Source organism: Vulpes lagopus, chromosome 8, assembly GCF_018345385.1.
Source record: "Vulpes lagopus strain Blue_001 chromosome 8, ASM1834538v1, whole genome shotgun sequence".
Classification (NCBI taxonomy): domain Eukaryota; kingdom Metazoa; phylum Chordata; class Mammalia; order Carnivora; family Canidae; genus Vulpes; species Vulpes lagopus.
This window is the reverse complement of record NC_054831.1, coordinates 7,872,893-7,881,051: the sequence shown is the minus strand read 5'-3', so window position 1 is coordinate 7,881,051 and position 8,159 is coordinate 7,872,893. Positions and strand designations below refer to the sequence as shown.

The 8,159-nt window shown below is 60.1% G+C and overlaps 1 long non-coding RNA gene across 1 annotated transcript; it reads right to left on the bottom strand.

Moving 5' to 3' along the window:
* Positions 1–1,800: 1,800 nt before the first annotated feature.
* Positions 1,801–6,117, bottom strand: LOC121496678. Its single transcript, XR_005989306.1, has 3 exons — positions 5,319–6,117; positions 2,633–4,228; positions 1,801–2,179 (listed from the first exon to the last, which is right to left on the bottom strand). It is a non-coding gene; the product is annotated as an uncharacterized LOC121496678 (long non-coding RNA).
* Between the last annotated feature and the right edge of the window lie 2,042 nt (positions 6,118–8,159).

Here is an 8,159-nt window from a genome sequence, read left to right as displayed (position 1 = left end):
TTGCTCTGATTCTCAGAGAGTAGACCACAGGAGCCTTTCCTAGGTGGGAAGGAACAGCGGGGAGGAGGTCAAGGCCAGAGCTTGGGCGTGAAATGCAAAGGAGAACTCAATATGTAAATCAGTCAGTGTTTGTTCCTTCTCTTCAGACAAGGCCCAGTGAGACCCAGATGCTCCCAAGAGTGCCTGTGGCCTGGCCCCTGGGTGTCCCCACAGAGAGGAGCAGGCCGGGCACCTGGGGGGCACAGTGACATTCACTTGCTGGGGACAGGGCCCTGGCTGGAAGCCAGCCTTCCTCTGCCTGAGCCCTGGGCCCTGGGGCCTGGGCCCTGGGCCCCTGACAAAGGCACAGCACTCTGCCCCTCTGCCATCACTTGTCCCATAGACTATTGGTGGCATCTACCCAGGCTCAGGGGGGAAATGTCTTTCAGTCCAGGGCTAAGTTGGCCCAGTGGGTCTGGTGGCTGATACGACTGAGAAGCTGACTGGCACCCATTATAATAGGGACAGCTGTGGCTTTGGCCAGGCAGGGGTCTTTGTGGGTCAGGCCCCTGAAGCCTTTCTTGCAGGAAGCACCTTAGGATGTAAAGCTTGGGGTGTTGAGCTTGGGACCCTGCAGCAAAGGGTGGCAGGTACTCAAATGATGCTTATCAGGGTGACACCAGCACTGGGGGGAGGGGTGGCTGTTTCTTGAGGCTGCTGGCCAGGCAGGCAGCTGGGCCACTGGGGCCCTAGGGAGACCCAGATGTTGTCTTTTCAGCTCACTGCTTCCCAAAGTAGGAGGGGGACACTGGGGAGGAGCCGAGGGGGCCCCCAGGGTTTACTAAGGAGCAGTCAGGGAAGGGGGGGCCATCTGTTCCCCCAGGTTGCAGGCTTCAGGGAGCAGAATGGGCCACTGGGAGGAGCTTCCCAGCACGGGCCTCCAGGGCCACCCCCCAGGCTCAGTCCTCCAGAAGCCGGCTCCAGGGATCCTGGGGTGTGTGGGGCTGAGTAGATAGAGGAAGAGGTGGGATTACAGTGGGGAGGGGGACACGAGGCCCCCGGAAAAGAGGGTCAGTCCCCAAGGGAAGATGGGAGGGTCCGTCCCCCAGGTCCCTCTCTCTGCCTGCCTGCCTGCCTCCCTGCTAGGGGGCACCAAAAAGACCTCACACCTAGACCACCAACCAGGCAATTTCAAACCCCCTCCCGGCCCTGGACAAGGACAGAGGGTCCCTATTTTACTGAAACTCTTGTTTTTCACCAAAATCAATGAGTCTCGGTTTTTGAGGGTCCTTGGAGTACCCCTGAAGAGCTGGATGGGAGCCTCAGGAAAGAGGCATCGGAGAGGGGCTTCAGACCTGGGAGACCGTCTCTGGGCACTGTCCCCCCAGGGCTCTCACATCATCGGATCCTGCCACCCCAGCCCTGAGCCAGCTGGAAAGCCCCACTCCCTTCCTGCTCCTCCTCCCTCCTCTCGGCTCCCTCCCCCACCATCCAAGTCCCAAAGAAGAGAGAGCCCCTCCAGCAGGGCATCCTACTTCCTGCCTCTGTCACCTGCTAACAGCTCACATTCTGGTCCCCAATGAGGAAGCAGAGGCGGTCCCACCCGCCCCCACCTGCGGTTCTGGGCACCGGACTCCACATGTATTCACAGTGTTGGATCCTTCCCCTCAACCCTGAAGCTACCAAGTCCCTACACGTCAGCTGGAGTGCCCTGAGCCCACTGCCCTCTGGGCTCCCTTTCCTCACAGCCACCCTCTTTTTTATTTTAAGATTTTATTTATTTATTCATGAGAGACAGGCAGGGAGAGGCAGAGACACAGGCAGAGGGAGAAGCAGGCTCCATGCAGGGAGCCCGACGCTGGGACCGATCCCAGGACCCCGGGATCCCACCCTGAGCGGAAGGCAACCGCTCAACCACTGAGCCCCCCAGGGGCCCAGAGCCAGCCTCTTGAGAGGGAGGCCCACGCCCGGCCCCACTTCCTCCTCCCTCCCTCATTCCCTAGCCCACAGCCATCCTGAGACTCAGGCTGGTCTCTGCAGCGCCACGTCGGGGTCACTGTCCTCCCTTCTCTGCTCTCATCAGTGTTCACCTCTCCGGCCCTTCCTGTCCTGCTTCTCAGGGCTTCAGGCAGTTTGGCCGATTTGGGGATCCTGGCGATTTTGAGAAGCCAAATGCACACACGCCCGGGCATTACTCTTCCTGAGGGCAGGGTGGGAACGTTTGGAGGGGCTCAGTCATTTGAGGGCCCAGAATTCCAGGTTCTCACCGCTGCTGCCACTGCTCCCTGCGCCCCCAGCCCTGGACATCTCTGCTCAGAACCCCCTTGCGGCATAGGGGTAGGAGGGGGGCAGCAGATGGGTTAACTCCTGGCCTGGCTCCTGGAAGAGATGCTTCGCAGGGCCTGGGACACCCCCCTCCACCGTCCCAGCCTTCCCCTGGTCCCCAAAGCTGCCAGCACCCCTCCCCTTTCCACACATCCCCCTCCACTCCCTCTTTTCCCAGAGTGACAGAGGGCTCCCCCAGGTGGCCACATGTGCCAAGGCCGGGGAGTCTGCAAGGACTGGCTTCAGACATTTTGCCCCTTTAGCCCCATAAATACATCTGCCTGGTCAGCCCAGGCGTTCCAATTCGAGGGCAGGAAAACGAGGTCACCTGCATGCGTGTTCCTGTGTGAATGAAACAAGCGGTGCGTGCGGTCTGGGTGCCGTAAGGGCTTCTTGGCCAGCCTGTGGCAATTGCTTGCAGCCGTTCTGAACACTGGTAGAGGGGTATCTGCCTTGTGGCGTGGCTCACAGGACGCAGAGACGTGAGGACAGAAGCAGAGCACAGAGGCCCTGCTGGAAGCCAAAAACATTCCAGCACCAGTAATCACCACCATTTATCACCTGCCTCCTGTGTGCCCGTCACCACCACACCCCGGCTTTCCATTCATTTCATTTACTTCTCACGACAACCTAGGAAATAGGCATTATTATCACCGCTGAGCAGAGGAGGAATCTGGGGCCCAGTGAGGTTAAATCCCTTGTCTACAATTACACAGCTAGGTCACAGCTGAATCTGAACTCAGCCGTGTCTGACTCCAATTCCTCGCTCTTATGCAAGCCTGCCTGTGCACAGGTAGATAATCTGGCAAAATAACTAGGGGAGACACAGGTGTCATACCCCCGAGACGCTCGTGAATGTGGACCTACGACTCAGGACCACACAGAAGCAAGTAGGACCACAGAAGCACGGGGAGAAGCAAACCAGCTCCCCTTTGAGGTGCACACACAGGCCCAGAGCGGCCCAATAGCTGTCGATGTGTGCAAGAAGACACAGAGTTTGGGGATTTGTCTTTCCAGAACACAGAGACCTGGACACCATGGAGTTCACTAAGATCCAGAAAGTTCCAGTGACAGGCTGCAGCTCACCGTTGGCTCACTGGCAGGCTGAGAGGCTCAGTGTTCTCAGCCCAGATGGGGTCGGGTGGTAGCCACAGACAAGCAAGGGACATGAACATGAAGGTGAGCTTAACTGTTACCCCCCCCCACCTCCCCCACCAGACATGTCCTGAAAAACAGAAACTGTTGCTGCCATGTGGAGACACAGTTGAACTCTTGGCCTCTGGGGTGCACAGTCCAGCTCACACTGACAAATACACACAAATAGAACTCTCGGAGAGAAGAGGAAAGAAAGGTCGAGCTGGCCAGGGGGCTGCAAATCCCTGCCGCCCCCAGGGCCTAAACCCTGGGAGTAACGTGGGTGACAGAGTCCGGCCTCAGGCTGCCTCGCCTACCTTCCCAGGCCTTGAGATGGTCTTCCGCCCTCCCATTTTAAAGGTTGGGCCAAGGCCTGGAAGGCCCAGGATAGCCACAAGGGGGCGCATGAGCACTGACTAATCCCTTCAGCCCAGGCTCCTCCCCAACCCTCCTCCACGGATTCCTAACTATGTGATAAGCTCCGGTTCTCTGCCAGGTGAGAGGACCCAGAGAGGGGGCAGGGGAGGGGAAAGGTGGTTAGCGCAAGGGAAGAGGCACTTACCTTTGCTTCAGTGGGACTGGAGGTTAGAGGGCGAAGGTTTGGCAGGAGAGGCAGAGTCAAAAAATAAGAGCTAGAATGTACTGGGCTCCAAGCTCTTCTGGATTTTGATATGCATTAGCTCCTCTAATCCATAACTGTATGAACTCGGTTATCCCATTATTCTACTTTCACTGGGGGTATTGTGGGTGCAGTATGGCAGGTATGATAATCACTTCATACACAGAGCTGCTGTAAGGATTAGATGGGTCAGTATGATTATGTGCCAAGCACTAGGAACCCTGCCCACTTGTTACCGCCAGTTGTGGGAACACATCCCCATTTTACAGATGGGGAAACCAAGGCACAGTTAACAAGGAATGGCCTCAGGGGCAGCTGGGTAACTGTCAGTTGAGCATGACTCTTGATCTCAGCTCAGGTCTTGATCTCAGGGTTGTGAGTTCAAGTCCCAGTGTGGAGCCTACTTAATTCAGAACAAAACAACACAAGGAATGGCCTCAGGATTCGATCATCCGCAGGCTGCTTCGAGAGTGTGGGCTTACCCAGTTATTAGGCCCGCTGGTAGGCCCAGTCAGGGAGCTCCGGGGGCAGCGGGGAGCCACTAGAGAATTTTAGTAGGAAAGGAACAACAGTTAGTTTTTCATGCTGGCTGTAGGGGAGGCTGCGGGGTGCTGGTGGGGGTGGTGGGCAGGGCAGCCTGGTGGCAGGGTGACACTGGTCAGGTAGAGGTCATCATCATGGTCTCAGCTGTGACTAAGATGGCAGTGGAGGAATAGAAAGAAGACAGATAAGACAGATTTGAGAAACATTAAGGAAGCAGCCTGGAGGGACCAGTTTCATGCTAGAGCTGGGGGGTGGGGCGGGGGCAGGGCAGAAAGCAGTGAATGGAGAAGCAGATTTGGGAGAGGGTAGGAGCTTGTGGGGCTTCCGAAGGGAGAAACCTGTAGGCCCCTGGCTCCATATCCTCAAACCAGAACATATAAAAGAGCCACCCCCAGATTCCCCTGCCCCACCTTCCCTGGAGAGCCTGGGGGATGTGTGAGGCCAGGAACCCTAAACTCTGGCTCCCTTCCGTTCGGGGTCTGGGGGCTCTGGGCTCCATGGGGATGGCACTGTGCTGTTCTCTGTCATCCAACTTGACACCCTGACCCTTGCCCACAGGGCAGGACCAGGGAGTCTCACTCACCCTCTCTGGCTGCCTGTCCCCCAGCATGGGACAGGCGGGAAACATCCCCTGCTCTCCCACACACACTTCGATGCTTCAGTCTCCTACAGGATCTCATCTAATCCTCACAACAACCTGGGAGTACATCCTTATTACCTTAGCTTCACAACTGCAGGAGCCACCTCGGAGGTAAGGGGCTTGCCCTGGGTCACAGAGCTGGCGCCTGGACCAGCCCTCTGCCGGGACCTTAGCTGCATATTTTCGGCTCCTGCCTGCTTGGCTCCCAGCACCACTGGCTCTTGGTGGCTATCATGGGGAGATGGGGGGCCCTACATCCCGCAGTTTAGGTCTCAATGCAGGGCCCAGGATGGGGCAGAGAGAGAGAGGCATGTTTGGGAGTCACCAGAGCTCCCGGGGAAGACCAAGGTCCAGCGTCAGTCCCAGCCAGGAAAACCAGGAGAGAACTAGGTAGGTGGGGGAGAGCTTCCCAAAGGGTGGGGGTGGAGTGGGACGTGTCTAGGCAGGCAAGTGGGGACAAAGAGGCAGCCAGGTGAGCCGCCAGCCCAGATTCAAAGTGGGGCTGAGGCTGTGATTGGTGGCCCGCGTCCCCCGCCCCTCCCCTCTCCCTCACCTCCCAGGCAGTTGAGAGCGGGACGGGGTTGGGCAGGCCCCGCGGCAGGACTCCCCCGGCACGGAGCGGGCGGCCGCGGGGCTCTCCGAGCGCTGCCTCTGCTACCCCAAGCCCAGCCGGGGCCCTCTGGCAGGTCGGCGCCGCCCTCAGCCCCTGCGACTCCCCAGGAGCCGGGCCTCGGGCCCCCCAGCCCCCCGGGCGGTCCCCTCGGGCGCCTCCTGTTCTCGGACCCACTCCCGGTCCAGCCGGTCCAGCCGACCCCGCTTCCACGCGGGCGACCCGGCCCTCCCGTGCCCGGACCCCCGCCCCGCGGGGCGCAGGGAGGCTCCCCCCCCGCCCCGGGCCCTGGGGACCCGCGCGCAGCCGGGCGGGGCGGGGCTGGGGGCCGCTAGGTGCGCAGCCGCTCGGGGGGGGGGGGGCGGGCGGGAACCCGGCTCGGGCCATCTGCGCGGCGGGCGGGGCGCGGGCGGCTCCGGGGCGGCGGGCCGGGCTCCGGGTTCTGCCGCGAGGGGCGGGGCGGGCGCGGGGCCCCGCGGAGGCCGCGGCCAATCCCCGCGCGGCGGGCGCCTCCCCGCGCCCCCGGCCGCCAATCCCGGCCCGGCCGCGCCGCCCCCGCCCCGCCGCGTCCTTTGTTCCCGCTCCCGGCCCCCGCCCGGGCCCCGCCGCCCCGCGCCCGGCTGCAGCCCGCGACTTCCGCCCGGGTGCCCGGTGCGCGCGCGTGTGCAGGGCCGGCCCGGGGCAGCGGCGCAGGCCTGCGGGCGGCCGCCCCGGGAGCTCTGGCGAGAGGCTGACCTTTGGCCACGGGCAGGGGCCACGGGGAGCACCGGCGCCCGGGCTGCTCCTCTCTCGCTGGGCCAGAGCCTCCTCACCCTCGCGCTTTCCCGCTTTTGCGCAGGCTGCTTCCCTCTGATGAGCCGCGCGGCCTCTTTCCAGACTTGTCTTGGGGGTCTTGGGAGGCGCAGGTGCCTCTGGTGTCGCCCACTCACCCAGCACGTGGGCCCCTGGTCTGGGTGTGTGGCGAGTGCAGCAGGCAGGATCCGAGGGACCCAGACTCAGTAACCCGACCGCCTGGCAGAGTGCGGTGCTCCCTGCGTGTCGTGTCCACTCAGGGGGCGGCAGCAAGCCACCGTCCCAAGTACGTCCAGAGTCCCCCTCCGCCACCTTCAGGCCTAATCTTGGTTCCATTTGAGATTGAGGCTTGTCCTTTTAGGCCTGTTACAAGGATTAAAATAGCTAAAATCTTTGAAGAACAGAGTGACCGCCTGGTAAGGAGCCACTACACCCACTCAGCAGGCCACGGCCCCTGCCATACCATGGACTTGCCCTGTGGGAGCCCTTGCCACTTACAAGTTCGCAAATCCAGTAATTACCTACCACCTCCCCACCCCCTCACCCCCCCTCACCCCCCCACCCCGTGCCTGCCACAATGCCCTCCCTTGACCTGACCTCAGCCTTCTGTTCAGGACTCCATCCTCAATTCCCTTCTCCCCTTATTCCATATCTTCTGCGAGCTCATCCACCCCAGACCTCCACCGGCCCTGCTATAACCAGTCTCCTGGATCTTTCCAGAAACTTCCACCTGGATATCCCTCAAGCATCTCAAAGCCAATTTGTCTCAAACACAAGATTCTAATCCTGCCGCACCTACTCCTCTGTATTGCCCAGGCCAGAGACTTGGGTGTCATCCTCAACCCTCTTGCCCACAGACTGTCACCGAGTCTGTGCTTCCAGATTGGCTGCCCCGCTGCCCTAGGACCAGCGCCTTGGCCCATACTCTTCTACTTTTTCCTGTCCTGATCAGTCTCCTTGCTCTCTGCCTCCACAGTCTACAGGGTTTGCTGTTTGCAAAGTTCCTTTTCCCATTGTCCTCAGCATCTAATCCCAACTCCTGATTCTAACTGACAGGGCCCTGCCACCTGGCCCTTTCTGCCTTCCCATCTTAGCCTCAGGCACACAGAATTACTTCAGTTGGAGTCCTTGACACAGCTTAGAAGGTTGGGAGTGGAACCATATTCCCAGGGACCCCTAATAGAAGCAGTGCCAGGCCATAGGATGATCAGAAGAATAGCTAAGGCTTGGGTATGTGTGTGTGAACTGGATCAGCAAACAGGCTCTGCAAACAGACTCTACAAACAGGCTCTGCAAACAGGCATACCTGAGTCTAGGGCTTGGCTCTGCACCTGCCCAGTCTGACTTTGCTCTGTTACTCATCCTCTCTGGCTCTCATGTCATGTCCCAGATGAGTTTAATATTGTGTCTTTGAAGGCCTAGAGGAGAACTTAGGACCCAGAGCCAAGACTGGCCAGGGGCTGCCTCCCCTCTCAGGTGCTCCCCAGAGCCTAAGGATCTAAATTACCTGGAAGGAA